Source organism: Heloderma suspectum, chromosome 13 (genome assembly GCF_057233095.1).
Source record: "Heloderma suspectum isolate Gila_16-S chromosome 13, 16-S_ref, whole genome shotgun sequence".
NCBI classification, from domain to species: Eukaryota; Metazoa; Chordata; class Lepidosauria; order Squamata; family Helodermatidae; genus Heloderma; species Heloderma suspectum.
Genome location: NC_139470.1, coordinates 15210747 through 15228055, shown reverse-complemented (window position 1 = coordinate 15228055; position 17309 = coordinate 15210747). Strand labels below are relative to the sequence as shown.

General features: G+C 44.8%; 1 protein-coding gene across 1 annotated transcript in view; it reads left to right on the top strand.

Annotated features, from left to right (window-relative positions):
- Nucleotides 1–11387: 11387 nt before the first annotated feature.
- DGCR8 (DGCR8 microprocessor complex subunit) overlaps nt 11388–17309 on the top strand; it is a 29877-nt gene continuing 23955 nt past the window's right edge. The window contains exon 1 of the mRNA XM_084820474.1: nt 11388–11624. The gene's annotated coding sequence lies outside the window, so the exon portion shown is untranslated. The remainder of the gene's footprint in view (nt 11625–17309) is intronic.

Here is a 17309-nt window from a genome sequence, read left to right as displayed (position 1 = left end):
CCTGTAGGGACGAGTCCTCTGTGTGAAGGCGTCCTCTATTGGAAGGGCTGTCCAGTCCCAGTCCAGTTTAAAGATAAAGAAACATATTGAGAAGGATGACCACGGGTCCTGAAGTTGCTCATCAAACTGAGCAGGCACACATTCTCCCCTGTGATGAGATACACTGTATTCCTATTAGAATGATAGTAATTATTTCTAAATTTGCATCTACACTATTAGCATACCCAAATGCTATGCAAATCACTGTCCTCTTTTGTCCTCTTTCTGGCAATGCTAAGTGGCCACCCTAGGTTTAATGGAACCAGTAGAACTGCTGAAGGCTACCTTGAAAGCCCTGGCAGTTATCTCCTCCGTTATGGAAATTTCAGATAAATGGCCTGCAATGACTAGGAAATAGCCAGAGATCTTTCTGGAAAATGAGAGCCATTTTGGGATAAGGGTATTTCATTACTCACACCACTCTGAGCATATATAAAGTCCCATGAGAAATTGTCCCAAGGGATGGAACACACGGGGCTGGCCCAAGGCATTTTGCTAACTGAGATGAAGGAACAGATCCCACCCCACCCCGCACCACACCAGTGCATCTGCCCAGCTCTGGCCACCTTATTTTGGCACTGAGGCAGAAAATTCCACAAGCACCTCTCCTCCTCCCTGCCTGTAAAAATGCAATTAATAATAATGAGGCTGCTGAGGCTACCTTACAGGGTTGTTGTGAAGATAAAAAGGGAGCGGGGCTGAGCCCCTTAGAAGAAGGACTGGATGAAAATGCAATAAATAAAACCAAAAAAAATCCTATGGAATCAAAGTTGTAGTGGCAGGGATCCAAAGAACTGCTACAGATTCTTTGTAGAATCTACAAAGTCTTGTGTGCCACCAGTGACTTTTTTTAACTCCCACACCCCAAGCAACAGCTCTTTATCCTCTGCCATATTATGAATGACTGCAGAAACTCCCCTCGATTTCCAAAGCAGTTTTCCGTGCGGAATGAAGAGTCGTTGCTCTGTAAAATGAATCCAAAGCCCTTCATGGGCACACAGAATTAGTTGCACTGTTCTTTGTATCCTGGCCAGCATCTGGAACAGGTGCCAGAGGTGCCATGTATCACAAGAGAGCAAATCCAATGCCTTATTAATTTTCCATTCCACATATTCAGGGGTGGGGGGAAGTACTGAATCAAGTGAAGCCCAGAGAGAAGATTTTAATAATTTAGAACTCCTCTCTTTCTTTCTTTCTTTCTTTCTTTCTTTCTTTCTTTCAAAAAGAGCAGGACTGTGTGTGTTCTACATGTCCTTTGGCTATTTGACCATCTTGCAGCATTGCTGCTGAGAAAATATCGTGGTAGACACGTGAATGGCAGGTTGACATACATTCAGAAAAGACCATGTACTTCTTTCTTTTGCTGTGGTCTATTCTGTCCACAGCACAGTATTTTAGCCTCTGTAGTGGGATATTCTCTCCCCTCATAATGGAAGGGAACCAGAGCAGGGGATAGTTTTGCAGGGACAGGGGCTTGCTCATGATACTATTCACTGCTTAGTGTCTTTTTTTTTTTTTAAGACCGCAAATATATTTTATTAAAAGGAAAAATAAACAATAAAGGTATATGATAATCATCATCAACATCATCACCACCATCACCACCACCAATTGCTAAATACTTGGGTTATTCATAGGAACTTATATCTGCCATTGTAACAACCCTTGGGATACTGATGTTCCAAGTCCAGCATTTGGTCAACTGGGAGGGCTGGCTCCAGGGTTTTTGAGGCCAAGACACCCTTTGTAGGCCCCCTCCCTCAGTGAGTCTACCTTCTCACCACCAGTGTCACCTTTCTCAACCTTGCTACTGGTTGTTTGCTTGACAGGCAGAGAGCCAGGGAGCAAGTCGGTAGGTAGCTCCTTGTGCTTCTCCTTACCACCACCATGGTCTCAGCCAGAACAAGAGCAAGAAGTGGGTGACGAGGAGGAGCAACTCTGGAGGCCCTTGTCAGTAGGCCCCTGCTGGGATGTGAGCCCTCAGCAGGTGCCTGACCATGCCTACCATTGACCCTGCCCTGAGCAAAGGCTGAATGCTGGAATTATAAGTGGGGGACAGAGGGGGGCAGTTTTTGTGTTTTTAGAAGCCTATGGAAGGGGTGAGGGAGGTATGAGCTGATTAAAATTGGGAGGAGTTGATGGGGGGGGGCTTGTAGATTTAATTAAAGTCTTCCTTATTTTCTTTTCTTATAATTCAAACATTGTCCTCAGGTACCTTAACAATTAGTGGGACTTTGGCTTTGTTCTTAGATTGCACCTAGCCTTGATCACTCAAGTACTAGTAACAGCCAGGCTGGCTGGACTGCTGTAATGGCTGTTTAATAGATCATTGTAGAAAGACATTTTATTTTGCCTTCCAGCGTCAAAGCCATTTTTAATATGCCAAAATAAATAATCTGTTCTTTGGCCTTGTAATACAGTTAAGAAGCCTGATCACTCTTGTAAACATAGCTGCTACTGAGTGTTTGTGTACGGTGTTCAACGTACAGCTGGCCTATAGGACATGATGGATGTTGCATCCTTTGTATCCAGTTCAGGAGACTATTAGACTGTTATTAATCTACTCTGGCACAGACTTTGAGAGTAAGGAGGAGAAATAGCTACTGCCTGTACTGGAAAGGGACTACTTTTCAAAATCAGATTGATTAGGTGTTCTAAGTTCTTGTCTCTTATTTTCTGCTTTTATAATAGAAAAATTCTCCATCTGGACCTCTTTGACATGTCTTCTATCTTGGACATTTATTTTCTGTATTGGGCTCCCCTCCCCCTCCCTCCCGCAATAGTCTCCTAGCAGTGGCTATTCAATCAGGTTGCAACGAAGAGAGATGGGAAGTTGGGTCGCTCCATCTGTTCTGCTGAGAGACCAGCTCCATTTGGCTCTTCCTCTCCCTGAACAGTTTCCATTCATGTTGGTCATTAGAAGAACCCTGAAACTTTAAGAACTGGTGCCTGAGTTTACTTGTTTTCCTCTTCCCTCCTCCTCCCTTTTGCCTTTTGTGTTTCACCTTTTGGATTGTAAGCCTGAGTGCAGGGGCCGGCCTGTTTGTTACCGATCTTATGTAAGCCACTCTGAGAACCTTTTTGGCTGAAGAATGGGGTAAAAAAATTGCTTGAAGGGAGCAATCCTGTGGCCCTTAGACAGTGTCTGGGGGGCCACAGGATATTTCGGATTCATGGATCCAAGGTCGGAGACAGCGTGCTAACCTCGGAGACAGCGCTTCAACCTCAGACCCGAGGAATCCGATCTCCCCTCCCACTTCGCCTCGCAGCTGGCACAGAGAGAACCACGCAAGCTCAGAGAGCAGGGAAAGGAGGGGGTGCTGGTGGGAAGGGAGAAGACTGTGGAGGCCAGCTTACGATGTATCCTCTGTCCTCCCCAACCTCCTTCCCGCCCATTCCTATGGGCTCCATCTGGGTGAAAAAGCCTGTCTAGCCAAAATACAGAGCAGAAGGAGCACAGAGGTAAAGATCGGCCCCACCGCTCCTCCTGCTCTGCACCAGATGGCCATAATCCTCCGCGTTCAGAGGCCATGCCAATAGGTTGCATCCTGAAATAAATAAATGTGATTATATAACAGGTGTCTAGAATGTGCTGGGCTTTTTAAAAAATCAGCAGCTGCAACGTTGGGAGAAAACAAACTAGCTCATGCATCCAGGTAGGCACGATTGCCATGGCCTGACCTGGAAACTTTCATGGCCATTCTTGGTCAGGACAAGCCAATGGGCTGCCTGACTGGTACACAGCATAGTCATGGGAACCCTTCTGATCTGCTAGGGCAGCAGAGTGGAGCAGTTTCTAGTGTGGCTCCTGACACCCCATTTTCCCCCACCCCACAATCAGTCACCGACAATGATAGGTGGCCATTTTAATTTCCCATAAAGCCCCCAAGAAGGCATTGCTCTGAGGCATGGTGGGAAATCAACATGGAGGTTAGGACCCACCAGATACAGGAGAGGTGGCCACCAAAGGCCACTTTGCCAAGTACCCCCTTAAACCTGGAGCTAGACCTGTAATTAGATTCATCTGGAAGCAACTGTGGAGGCAGCAGCAGCAACCACACCTGTACAGGTAAGTGTAAAGGGAATCTAAGAACCTGGAAATACTCTTGTATCTTATGTGGCTCCAGGACTAGCATCAGGCATTGGCATTGTTTATTTATTTATTTTATTTGTTACATTTATATCCTGCCTTTTCCTCCAAGGACCCTAATGATCTTCCTTTCTATTTTATCCTTACAACAACCCTGTGAGATCAGTTAGGCTGAGAGAGAGAGAGAGAAACAGAGAGTGACTGGCCCAGAGTCACCCAGTGAACTCCATGTCCAAGGGGCGACTTGAACTCCAGTCTCCCCAGTCCAACATTCTTAAGCGTTACACCACATTGGTTCTCACCTGGCCAAACCCACACTCTTAAAAGGAGCCCACGGCTGACCTCCAGAGCTGTCCCCCAGGTCCTACACCTGTTTTCTCCTTGCTGTTGCTGCCTGTTCACCTGCTGTCTCCAAATATGCGAGCAGTGACTAGATAAAGCAGTGTTCTTCGCTTGCCTTAAGCTCTCCCCTTAAGGCAAAGATTGGGCCCAGGGGGAGAAGGCAGTGTCAGTGGTGAGATGAGCAGGAGATGGGCCCACTCAAAGCCCTGCTGCCCCTGCAAAATCTGGAGCTGCCACTATGTGATGCCTCCCTTTTGGGGGGGCACCTTTTCTGCCCCAGCAGGAGGGAAAAAAACAGGAATCATGCTCTCTTGGAAAGGACTTAGAGAGAGCTAACCTTCATGGATCACTGCCTTGTTGTGGCGAAGGGGCTTGCGTAACTCAGTGAAGCCATAAGCTACGCCGTGCAGGGCCACCCAAGACGGACAGGTCATGGCGGAGAGTTCTGACAAAATGTGGTCCACTGGAGAAGGAAATGGCAACCCACTCCAGTATTCTTGCCAAGAAAACCCCATGGAATCATGGCATCTGGCCCCATCACTTCCTGGCATATAGAAGGGGAAGAAATGGAAGCAGTGACAGATTTTACTTTCTTGGGCTCCAAGATCACCACAGACGGTGACTGTAGCCATGAAATTAAAAGACGCTTGCTCCTTGGGAGGAAAGCTATGGCAAACCTAGACAGCGTAGTAAGAAGCAGAGACATCACCTTGCCGACAAAGGTTCGTATACTCAAAGCTATGGTTTTCCCAGTAGTAACGTATGGCTACTTCATACTTCATATGATCCCCTTCATGGATCACTGCCTTGTTGTGGCGAAGGGGCTTGCGTAACTCAGTGAAGCCATAAGCTATGCCGTGCAGGGCCACCCAAGACGGACAGGTCATGGCAGAGAGTTCTGACAAAATGTGGTCCACTGGAGAAGGAAATGGCAACCCACTCCAGTATTCTTGCCAAGAAAACTCCATGGAACGTATCACAAGGCTAAAAGAGATGACGCCGGAAGATGAGCCCCTCAGGTCGGAAGGTGTCCAATATGCTACTGGGGAAGAGCAGAGGGTATTTCCAAGTAGCGCCAGAAAGAGTGAAGCGGCTGGGCCAAACCCGAAAGGACACTCAGCTGTGGATGTGTCTGGTGGTGAAAAGAAAATCCGATGCTGTAAAGAACAATATTGTTTAGGAACCTGGAATGTCAGATCAATGAATCAAGGTAAGCTGGAGGTGGTCAAACATGAGATGGCAAGATTGAACATCGACATCTTGGGAATCAGCGAACTAAAATGGACAGGCATGGGCGAATTTAATTCAGGTGACCATCATATCTACTATTGTGGGCAAGAATCCCTTAGAAGAAATGGAGTAGCGCTCATAGTCAACAAAAGGGTGGGAAAAGCAGTACTGGGGTACAATCTTAAAAATGATAGAATGATCTCAGTACGAATCCAAGGCAAACCATTCAACATCACAGTAATTCAAGTCTATGCGCCAACCACTGAGGCTGAAGAAGCTGAGGTTGATCGGTTCTATGAAGACCTACAACACCTTCTAGAACTAACACCAAAAAAAGATGTCCTCTTCATCATAGGGGATTGGAATGCTAAAGTAGGAAGTCAAGAAATCACCGGGATAACAGGCAGGCATGGCCTTGGTGTACAAAATGAAGCAGGACAAAAGCTAATAGAGTTTTGCCAAGAGAACACGCTGATCATAGCAAACACTCTTTTCCAACAGCACAAGAGGCGACTCTACACATGGACATCACCAGATGGTCAATATCGAAATCAGATTGATTATGTCCTTTGCAGCCAAAGATGGAGAAGCTCCATACAGTCAGTAAAAACAAGACCTGGAGCTGACTGTGGCTCAGATCATGAGCTGCTTCTTGCAAAATTTCGGCTTAAATTGAAGAACGTCGGGAAAACCACTAAACCGTTGAGGTATGACCTAAATCATATCCCTGATGAATATACAGTGGAGGTGAGGAATAGATTTCAGGGATTAGACCTGATAGACAGAGTGCCTGAGGAACTATGGACGGAGGTCCGTAACATTGTTCAGGAGGCAGCAACGAAATCCATCCCAAAGAAAAAGAAATGCAAGAAAGCCAAGTGGCTGTCTGATGAGGCTTTACAAGTAGCTGAGGAAAGAAGGGAAGCGAAAAGCAAGGGAGAAAGGGGAAGATATACCCAACTGAATGCAGAGTTCCAGAGAATAGCAAGGAGAGACAAGAAGGCCTTCTTAAATGAACAATGCAAAGAAATCGAGGAAAACAACAGAATGGGAAAGACTAGAGATCTCTTCAAGAAAATTGGAGATCTCAAGGGAACATTTTGTGCAAAGACGGGCATGATAAAGGACAAAGAAGGCAGGGACCTAACAGAAGCAGATGAGATTAAGAAGAGGTGGCAAGAATACACAGAAGAACTATACAGGAAAGATCTGAATGTCCCTGATAGCCATGATAGTGCGGTCACTGAACTTGAGCCGGACATCCTCGAGAGTGAAGTCAAGTGGGCCTTAGGAAGCATTAGTAACAACAAAGCTAGTGGAGATGACAGTCTTCCAGCTGAGCTATTTAAAATCCTAAAAGATGATGCTGTTAAAGTGCTGCATTCAATATGCCAACAAATCTGGAACACTCAACAGTGGCCACAAGACTGGAAAAGGTCAGTTTACATTCCAATTCCAAAGAAGGGCAACGCCAAAGAGTGTTCAAACTACCGCACAATTGCGCTCATTTCACATGCCAGCAAGGTGATGCTCAAAATCCTACAAGCTAGGCTTCAGCAGTATGCGAACCGAGAACTACCGGAAGTACAAGCTGGGTTTAGAAGAGGCAGAGGAACTAGAGATCAAATCGCCAACATTCGCTGCATCATGGAGAAAGCAAGAGAATTCCAGAAAAACGTCTATTTCTGCTTCATTGACTACGCTAAAGCCTTTGATTGTGTGGATCACAACAAACTGTGGCAAATTCTTAAAGTGATGGGAGTACCAGACCACCTTACCTGTCTGCTGAGAAACCTGTACGAGGGTCAAGAAGCAACAGTAAGAACCAGACATGGAACAACCGATTGGTTCAAAATTGGGAAAGGAGTACGACAAGGCTGCATATTGTCACCCTGCTTATTTAACTTATATGCAGAGTACATCATGAGAAATGCCGGGTTGGATGAATCACAGGTCGGAATTAAGATTGCCGGGAGAATTATCAACAACCTCCGATATGCAGACGATACCACCCTAATGGCAGAAAGCGAAGAGGATCTCAAGAGCCTCTTGTTGAGGGTGAAAGAGGAGAGTGCAAAAGCTGGTTTGAAACTCAACATTAAAAAAACTAAGATCATGTCATCTGGCCCTATCACTTCCTGGCATATAGAAGGGGAAGAAATGGAAGCAGTGACAGATTTTACTTTCTTGGGCTCCAAGATCACCACAGACGGTGACTGTAGCCATGAAATTAAAAGACGCTTGCTCCTTGGGAGGAAAGCTATGGCAAACCTAGACAGCATAGTAAGAAGCAGAGACATCACCTTGCCGACAAAGGTCCGTCTAATCAAAGCTATGGTTTTCCCAGTAGTAATGTATGGCTGTGAGAGCTGGACTATAAGGAAGGCTGAGCGCCGAAGAATTGATGCTTTCGAACTGTGGTGCTGGAGAAGACCCTTACGAGTCCCCTGGACTGCAAGGAGGTCAAATCAGTCCATCCTCAAGGAAATCAACCCTGACTGCTCATTGGAAGGACAGATAATGAAGCTGAAGCTCCAATATTTTGGCCACCTAATGCGAAGAGAAAACTCCCTGGAAAAGACCCTGATGCTGGGAAAGACTGAAGGCAAAAGGAGAAGGGGACGGCAGAGGATGAGATGGCTAGATAGCATCACGGATGCAATGAATATGAACTTGAGCACGCTCCGGGAGAGAGCGCAGGACAGGAAGGCCTGGCGTGCTATGGTCCATGGGGTCACGAAGAGTCGGACACGACTGAACGACTGAACAACAACAAAACGTATGGCTGTTAGAGCTGGACTATAAAGAAGGCTGAGCGCCGAAGAATTGATGCTTTCGAAGTGTGGTGCTGGAGAAGACTCTTACGAGTCCCCTGGACTGCAAGGAGGTCAAATCAGTCAATCTTAAAGGAAATCAACCCTGACTGCTCATTGGAAGGACAGATACTGAAGCTGAAGCTCCAGTATTTTGGCCACCTAATGCGAAGAGAAAACTCTCTGGAAAAGACCCTGATGCTGGGAAAGACTGAAGGCAAAAGGAGAAGGGGACGGCAGAGGATGAGATGGCTAGATAGCATCACCGATGCAATGAATATGAACTTGAGCACGCTCCGGGAGAGAGCGCAGGACAGGAAGGCCTGGCATGCTGTGGTCCATGGGGTCACGAAGAGTCGGACACGACTGAACGACTGAACAACAACAACAACAGGATGGCACTTTAAGGCTTAGGACTAGCTGGGGAAAAACCACATGGATGTTGGCTTGTAATTTAGTCCACTGATAGCTTATTGATTCTGTCTTCCTAGAAGACAGAATTCCTTTGTATTTGCCAAATACAAAGTTGGCAGCCCTTGGATCGTTTAAAAGATGAATGAATGGGTTTACTTTTGTCTCCTATGCCATGAACCCTAACCATGCTTACTCTGAAGTAAGCCCCACTGAGATCAATGGGGCTTACTCCTGAGTAAGGGTGCTTATTTATGACATTTTTAATCTCATAAATAATTTGCACCTTTTGTGCAAAGAGCTCAGGGTGGTGTATTTCGATCTTTTCTCCCTCCCATTTTATCTTCCCATCAACCCTGTCAGGTAGGTCAGGCTGAGTGAGGCAGACTGGCCCAAGGGCACCCAGTGAGCTTCATGGCTGAGTGGGGATTTGAACCTGGGTTTCCCTGATCCTAGTCCAAACACTACTTAATCACATTGGCTTTCTAGGATTGTTTGATTTAATGATATTTAGGAACTGCTTATATTAAAGAAATTTCTAAGTGATGTACAGATAACAAGATTACCTTCCTAGGCATGCCTGTTGGAAAAGGCATGTTTTTAGTCGGTGCCAAAAAGCCAGGAGGGGTGGTACAGGACAGGGTCTTTTTGGTGGCAGCACCCTGATTCTGGAACTCTCTGCCAAAGAAGGATAAACTGGCCCCGTCTCTGATGTCCTTTATATAACATTCCTTCTCTGCCTATGGGTCCTTGCAGTGGAGGAGTACTTAGGCTTCCATGCCCCAGTAGTTTCTGTTCTCAGGTCAGAAGACTGAAGGGAGATATGATAGCGCCCTTCAAGTACTTGAAAGGTTGTCACAGAGAGAAAGGACAGGATCTCTTCTCGATCATCCCAGAGTGCAGGACACGGAATCATGGGCTCAAGTTCCAGGAAGCCAGATTCCGGCTGAACATCAGGAAAAACTTCCTGACTTAGATTCCTGCATTGAGCAGGGGGTTGAACTCGATGGTCTTATAGGACCCTTCCAACCCTACTATTCTATGATTCTGTGATAACCAGCTTTCCTTTTAAGAGTGGAAACAACATTCTGGTAGCAAAGCAAAGCAGCTTATGCAGACTTCCATATGTCCCAAGGTACACAGAGAGGAACAAAACCATATCCATATCCATACCCAAAGTGGGACTGAGCCACTCCAGGAGTGGAAACCTGATTGTTCCTTTACAGCAGGCATGGAGAAACTCCAGTATGTGAGCCAGTCTGGTTCAGAAGGCTCTCCTGGCCTTTCCCTTTGATCTTCTGAGGTTTATTTGTTTTTCTCATCTGTTTTTACCCAAACAGGTACTTTCTTCATGACTTTCAGCTTCCTCTGAACTCGAATTAACCATGTGGCCATTTTCAAAGCGCTTCGGAGCCCTTCAGGAATCTGCGGAGCACTTCAGCAGTTTCTGTGTCGCTACGGGATATCTTTCATCCCGCTGGACATTTCCGGAAGTTTCTGCGGGTGCCTGCTTCTACTGAAGCTCCCATTTGGCTTGGAGGTGACCAACAAGTCCTCAACTTTCCTCAGCCCACTCCGTCATGACTAAACCTCATTAACATCAGTTTAAGACTGATAATGCTTTTATTTTTGGACCCAGGCTTATTTGTCCGTAGACATGTATCAAGTGGTGCTGTGCGTTTCTGAGTGACAACTTTTATTTTTGGCTCAAACTTTTCTGTCCGACCCAGTTTGCCTTTAGCGCCACAGGAACGCGACCCTCGCCTACCTTTCCCAAATTGGAATTTGACCCCCCTGGCTGAAAAAGATTCCCCACTCTGGACTTGTTTTATTTACTTTCATTCTCGCTTTCCAGTGCTGTCCAATTTGAATTGTAGCCAGATGTTAATTATTGTTAACTGCCTTGGTGGGGCCCTGTTAAGGCTCCCAGGGCGGTATAAAATTGTTCTTTGTAATGAATAAATAATTCCTGTGTAGGGAACCTTATTGTTTAATGTTTCCTTATTTTGATTTTTATACTATCTGGCTGCTGTTTTATTATGGCTCTCTATGTAATTTTGTTGATTTTTATGTGTGTGTGTGTGTTCTTTTTGTATTTTGTTGACAGTAGGCCATTAGAGGGGCGCTGACTGGCAGAAAAGCAGTACATAAGTAGTAATAATAATTATTAATAATAAAAACAATGTTGATGACGTAAAGGCGGCAAACACCAGACAGACGCTCACCGCCTCAGCCCATCTCCCGTTTATTCCGCCTCCTTTTCCCTAACCGCCTCTTTGACCCCTCCCCTCTCCTCCAATTGGACATTTCCCGCAACCCAGCCTCTTCTTCTATTGGCGGCGGCGCGCAGACGAGCCGGCTGATCCGGCCTTCAGCCAATGAGCAAAAAAAGCGGGAGCCGGAACGCGCCTGATCCTCGACGGCGATTGGTTGGGAGAAGTCCCAGCGAAGGAGCCCCCTTTGGGAACCAGAGCCGTTTAAAGATGGCGGCGGCAAGGCGGCAGTGAGAAGGCGGCTTCTCTGAGGGGGTGGGGAGAGCGGGGCGAAAAAAGGGCTTCCGCGACGGAGAAGAAGAAGAAGGAGCTCCCCCGCCTCGGTTTCTCCCCCCTACCCCGCTTTGGTGGCGGTGGGGCGAGGAGAAAACGAAAAGCGAGCCCTCGAGGGAGAGGAGCGACAGGGACACTCCGGGCATGGCCCAGGTGGGTGCCGGGCCTGTGGGCTCCGGCAGGGCGCGGCGAAGAAACGGGGCCTGGCGCGGCCTGGCCGCCTCAGCTCCGCCTTCCTTGACGGTCGTGACGCGCGAGAGCCCACTCGGTCCAGGCCCCGCGCCGCTTCTGGGCGATAAGAGGCGGAGGGGGGGGGATTTCCCTTCGTCACCCCCTCCCTTAGCCTTCTTTTCCTCACTCTCTGCCTTGGGGAGGAGGGGGCTGCTTCCTTCTCGGTGGGCAAACCTTGTCGCGGATCATCCTGGAGGGTTTCTAATGAGGCCGAGTTGGGCCTCTCTTCTCTTTCCCCCCCCCCGCTTTTTTCTGTATGCTGATATGAGTTATTTGTGTGTTTGGGGGCGGGGGGAGTATTAGGGAGCCTTGGAACACTTCCCACCCCTGGGCTCCCTCCGATTATAGCTAGATCATGACGCACACTCTTAGCTTCCTAAAAACAAGGGCTACGGGGTTGTCATAAAAGGTTAGGGGTCGAACCCACTCCGCTGCTGCGCACCCCCCCCCCCCGTAATAAGATAATTGGTGCCAAGTTTTTTCTTTCTCTAAAAAGAGGGCTGCGCTGGTGAAAATGACGGGTGCTTCTCTGCCTCTCTCTTCATTTTTAGGTGGTAGTTCAGTGATATACCACTTGTCGGGCGTGCAGAAGGTACCAGGTTGAATTCTTCCAGTTTATTTTTCTTTTTTAGTAACAGAGTGATACAGTCAACCCTGTGGGACCTTTTGCAGTCAGACAGACATGCACAAAAGTCTTATGGCAGGTCAAAAGATTTGCGGATGTATTGGAACATGGGTTTTCCTTGGCTACACCCCACTTGGTCAAATGCATCTGATCTTCAGAGTTCTCAAATGAGCATCGTTATGCATTTGACAAAGTGGTCTCTAGTCCATGAAAACATATGCCTCACAGTACAGAATTTAACTAAAAGAAATGCCACAATCAGTCCATTTGTTTACTTGCTTAATTTATATCTAGCTGTTCCACTCATTAAAGAGTACCCAAGGTGGCTTACAATATAATAAGATAAAAATAATGCCCCCAAAAGTACAGTTCCATCATCAGCCATCTTCTTTTGGATGTTGATGAAGAGCCAGCCATCCTCCTAAAGTGTTAATTTCTCCCAGGAACATGGCGAGGAGCTTGTTTTTCTTCTCACAGCCTATCCTGCTATTATTGGAAAGGAGTTGTGTGCGCCTCATTCTGAGACTAACTAGCCCCAGCACCTTTAGGGGAGTGTTTAGTGTTGATCTAGTCCCCAGCCAAGCTTTGTACTTAGAGTTCTTGTAGACTGGGCCATCTCTGCTGTGACTCAAAGATTTCTTGTGTTTTGAAGTGGAAATAATTGTTTCTCAAGTTTCCTAGCTTTTCAGTAATACCACTAGGGTACTAGTGTTGTGTTTTGGAAGGTACAGGTGTAGGACCATTTTTTTTAAATGCTAATCCTAGAACTTTGCTTGCATTCAACATATGTGGCCAGTCCCTAAAATGTGGATTGGCATGGTAATGACAATGTTGACGTAGGTCAGATGTGACCCAGCATCACAGTAGTGATTCTATGGATTCTGCATCACATTTTTCTCCCTCTCTAAAAATACTAGAACCTGGGGTCATCTCATGAAGCTGATTGGGGGGGAGATTCAGGACAGAAAAAAGGAAGGACTTCTTCACAGCGTGTAGTTAAACTATGGAATTTGCTGCCGCAGGATGTAGTGATGGCCACCAATTTGGATGGCTTTAAAAGGGGGTTAGACAAATTCCTGGAGGAGAAGGCTATCAATGGCTACTAGTCCTGATGGCTATGTGCTACCTCCAGTACCAGAGGCAGTGAGCCTATGTACACCAGTTGCTGGGGAACACGGGTGGGAGGATGCTGTTGCAATTGTGTCTTGCTCCTGGTCGACAGCTGGTTGGCCATTGTGGGAACAGAATGCTAGACTAGATGGACCCTTGGTCTGATCCAGCATGGCTCTTATGTTCTTAGTGTATGACTGGGCCCAGATTGTCATTACTGTATGGTGTACAGCACCTAGCACGCTAATGCCACATAAGGATTCAACATAATTCACAATAATAAATACTTGGTATTTATAACAGTGCATTTTTGAGCATTCAAAGCTCTCTGCTTCTCAGTAACCTTTGCAGCAGCTTTGCGTGGTAGGAATGGTGTTATCTTAATATTCCAGATGGGGGAAGAGCTAATGGCTAGCCTAAGGCTACCAGGTAACTTCATGGCTGAGGTGAGAGTTAAACTAGGGGTTTCCTGGCTGTCACTGAACTACAAGCCCTTGCCAGCCATGGGGGTACAGAGATGGCACAGTACATCCATGACCAGGGGTGTCCTTCTAACTCTGGTGAAAAACAGCAGTAGGTTTTAATGATCGCTCTACTAATAGTGCGGGTTTTAATTTGTGTTTCTCTAGAATACTTCTTAATCAACAGTAGTAGTATAACCCTAAGAATAAAATCTGGGGGATTTTTTCAAAAAGTTAATGTTACCTAGCTCTTCTCCAATACTGGGAAATAAGAATTTGAGAGAAAGCATCTGTCTGGAAAAACCTCTTATTCTAGCCTGTGTCACCTTCAGACAATCAAAAGTTCTGTTTTATTATTTTTAAAGTTTCTACACCGCTCCATCATCACCAAAGATACTGTACATAAAATGATTAAAAAATATATTACCATAGAAATGTATAATATATTTTATGGAGGCATAAAAACCATAAAACCTCAAAACAAACAACCTGATATTGTACATTGAATTGGATCTTAAAACTTCAAAATTCTCCTCAAAATGCCTGGACAAACAAGAACATTTTAATTTGGCACTGAAAATAATAGGGAGTCAACATTCCAAAGTTGAGGCACCATCACAGAGAAGGCCCTGTTTTGTAGATGCGCTTGTCCAAATGACAGTACACAGTGAAGGGCGTTCTCTGTAGATGTTACAGGCCTATGTGCCAGCTTCTCTGCTGCTGGTCCTTGCACCCAAATATGGCAGTCAGCATTAATATCATTTTTAATGATGTAGTGACTGGCAGAATCCAGTTCCTTGTCCCAAGCAGAGATGCCTAACTAGTCCTTGCCTTGAGTGATTTTGCCGTGTTTTTATTTAGTTCTTCTCTTCAACCCTGGGATCTTTTCATCCAGGAGTAAATGTTGGAATGTAGGTTGCATCAGTTCCCCTGAGTTGAGATCTATCTTTCCTGTTACAGTAGTGTCTATAAAGTATCTCAGCTGAGGAAATATGGAATCCATAGGTGGTCAGTTTTAAATGTAACCCTTGTGGAATAGTGCAGGTGTCCCATTTAACATTTTTGGGAGCTGTTGTGGGCTGGAATACTAGCTTTGCTGTAGCCTATGTTGCTTATGTTTCTAATGTAAGAACCGTATGGCTAAAGTTATTGGACTGAGAGAGTGTGTAGCATGTACCATGTTCTTCCTGGTAGTATCTATTAGGCCCCAGTGATTCAGGAACAGAGAGACCTTTCAACTCAGCTCCAGTCCATTGGTGTTCAGGTAGTCCTTTCCCTCTTTCAACTTAATGTCAGTGACTTTTATAAGGGTGAAAGCTGTTCCTGCTCATTCAGGAGCAAATTAGGGACTGGCTGGGTGGAGGATGAAAAACCCTATCGGGATATTTGAGCATCCAACCTGTCAATTGTCTAAGCAGTGCCCCAGTTGGTAAAGCCTTGAAATTATTTGTTCTGTTATTGTGCTTCTAATGAAATTACAAAGTCTAGGAGCTCTTTTTCTAGAAATGGGTTTGGGGTGATGATGAGTAGTCAAAATATGAATGTTATGCCTAAATTTTGTGTGAGTCTCAAAAGCCTTAATTCAACTTCGGAGATAACGACAAGAAGCTACTATCCTACAAAAGCTGTTAACTAGCTTCCTTGTGCTTACTGCTATGTCATCAAGGAAGCTTGAGCAGTGAGTCTGGCTGCTTGTTAATCATGGATTCTTTTTAGTTTTATTCATACTATAACATGAAAAAATCACATTTTCATGCTAAGCAAGGCCAGTTTAATTGGGGGTGAAGGGTAGTGGAGAGAATGTTATATTGAAATAGCACAACACCTTCCAATTAGTTAACTATGGCTGTGAGCCTAAACACACTTAATTTGGAATAATTGCACAGAAATCAGACTTGCTTCCCAGTTGTGGATAAATACATTTAGGATGGAATGGTAATTGTGTGTTAACCTGGCATAGTTTGTAAGCTCTCTTCTTGTTACCCAAAATACTTAAATGTGAAAGGAGGGGTTGTTTAAACATCTCAGGTTAGACATCTTTGACACTCATTTGGTTGGAAAACCATGTAGGCAGAGCTACATGTTATAATTCCTGCAGGAAACATTGGTGTTACAGGGGGGATCTCCTCAACAGACAAGTGTGGAGTAAAAACATGCCTGTATTTATGTCTGTGAAATCTAATTGGCCCAGGCTTCCCAGACTATTATACACAGTTACTTAGAAATGCATATTCAAGAATTTAAAAAAGTTCAGCACTCTACATGTTTGCTGCAGAAAATAATGCCCTAGTGTTTCCAGGAATAATCATAATATTTAGTATTGCTCCTCTTAATCTGTCTCTTCTGCAAATTCTGGAACAAATAGCATAATTCATAAAAAGTGTCATTGTGGTATATTTATCCCCCACCCACCCCGTCCGAACAATAGCTTAGATCAGGGGTAGGCATGGTGTTGTGCATTTTCCAATTCCAAATTTTGAACTGGAAAAATTTCCAGAAAAAAACCTATGCAAATTTGCATAAGGTATTTGTATCGGAAAATGTTCTGATGCCCTAGGAAGTAATCTAATTTAGCATGTTTATTTCACTTGTATTTAATAAAGAAGCTAAACAAAGTACCCCATGTTAACATTTTGTCCCAATACACCGTAAGTATTTAACGTGAAATATTACAAGAAAAAAATTAAAGCACAACTTAATGTGATTTAAATGTTATATTATGTAGAAAGTTTTATTGGAATACTTGTAAAAATTTAAAGACAATAGCATGTACTTCCCTTACATTGTTAAAATTTAAAAAACAAAGGTACTGAAAACAGTTGATGCATTAATAAATTTTATCAACCAAAGACTCTGTATGATATGCTGACAACTACTCATCTATTTCATCAGAGTTCCAACTCTCTTCCACTGAGGCTGTTGACACATCTTCAGTTTCACTGACCCTACTTATTAGTTGGATTTCACACTGAGATTTCAATGAAATATAGGTGTTCTTTCACATCTTTGTTAGGGATAATCACCTGAAAAGTATTAATTACAGCTTTGCAACTGCCACAATTGTATATTATTGTATTTGCAATTGGTGTATCAATTCATTGTTACTAATGAACTCATGAAATAGAAAGTTTTTCACGAAAAAATAAAGCACTGGAAATAATTCCATTTCTAAAAATGTTCTGTTCTGCATCACTGGGTAGGTGACCTACTGCCCTCCAGATGTTTTGGACTATAACCCTTATAAACCCTGGCAGTATGATCAGGGATTATGTGAGCTATAGTTAAAACATCTGGAGGGTACCAGATTGCCTACGCCTGACTTAGATGGACATTTCTCCTTTTTGGGACTCTCATCAAAACATTATTGTTCCTTTCTAACTTAAGCAACTAGGAGCTTGCTTCCAATTTAGC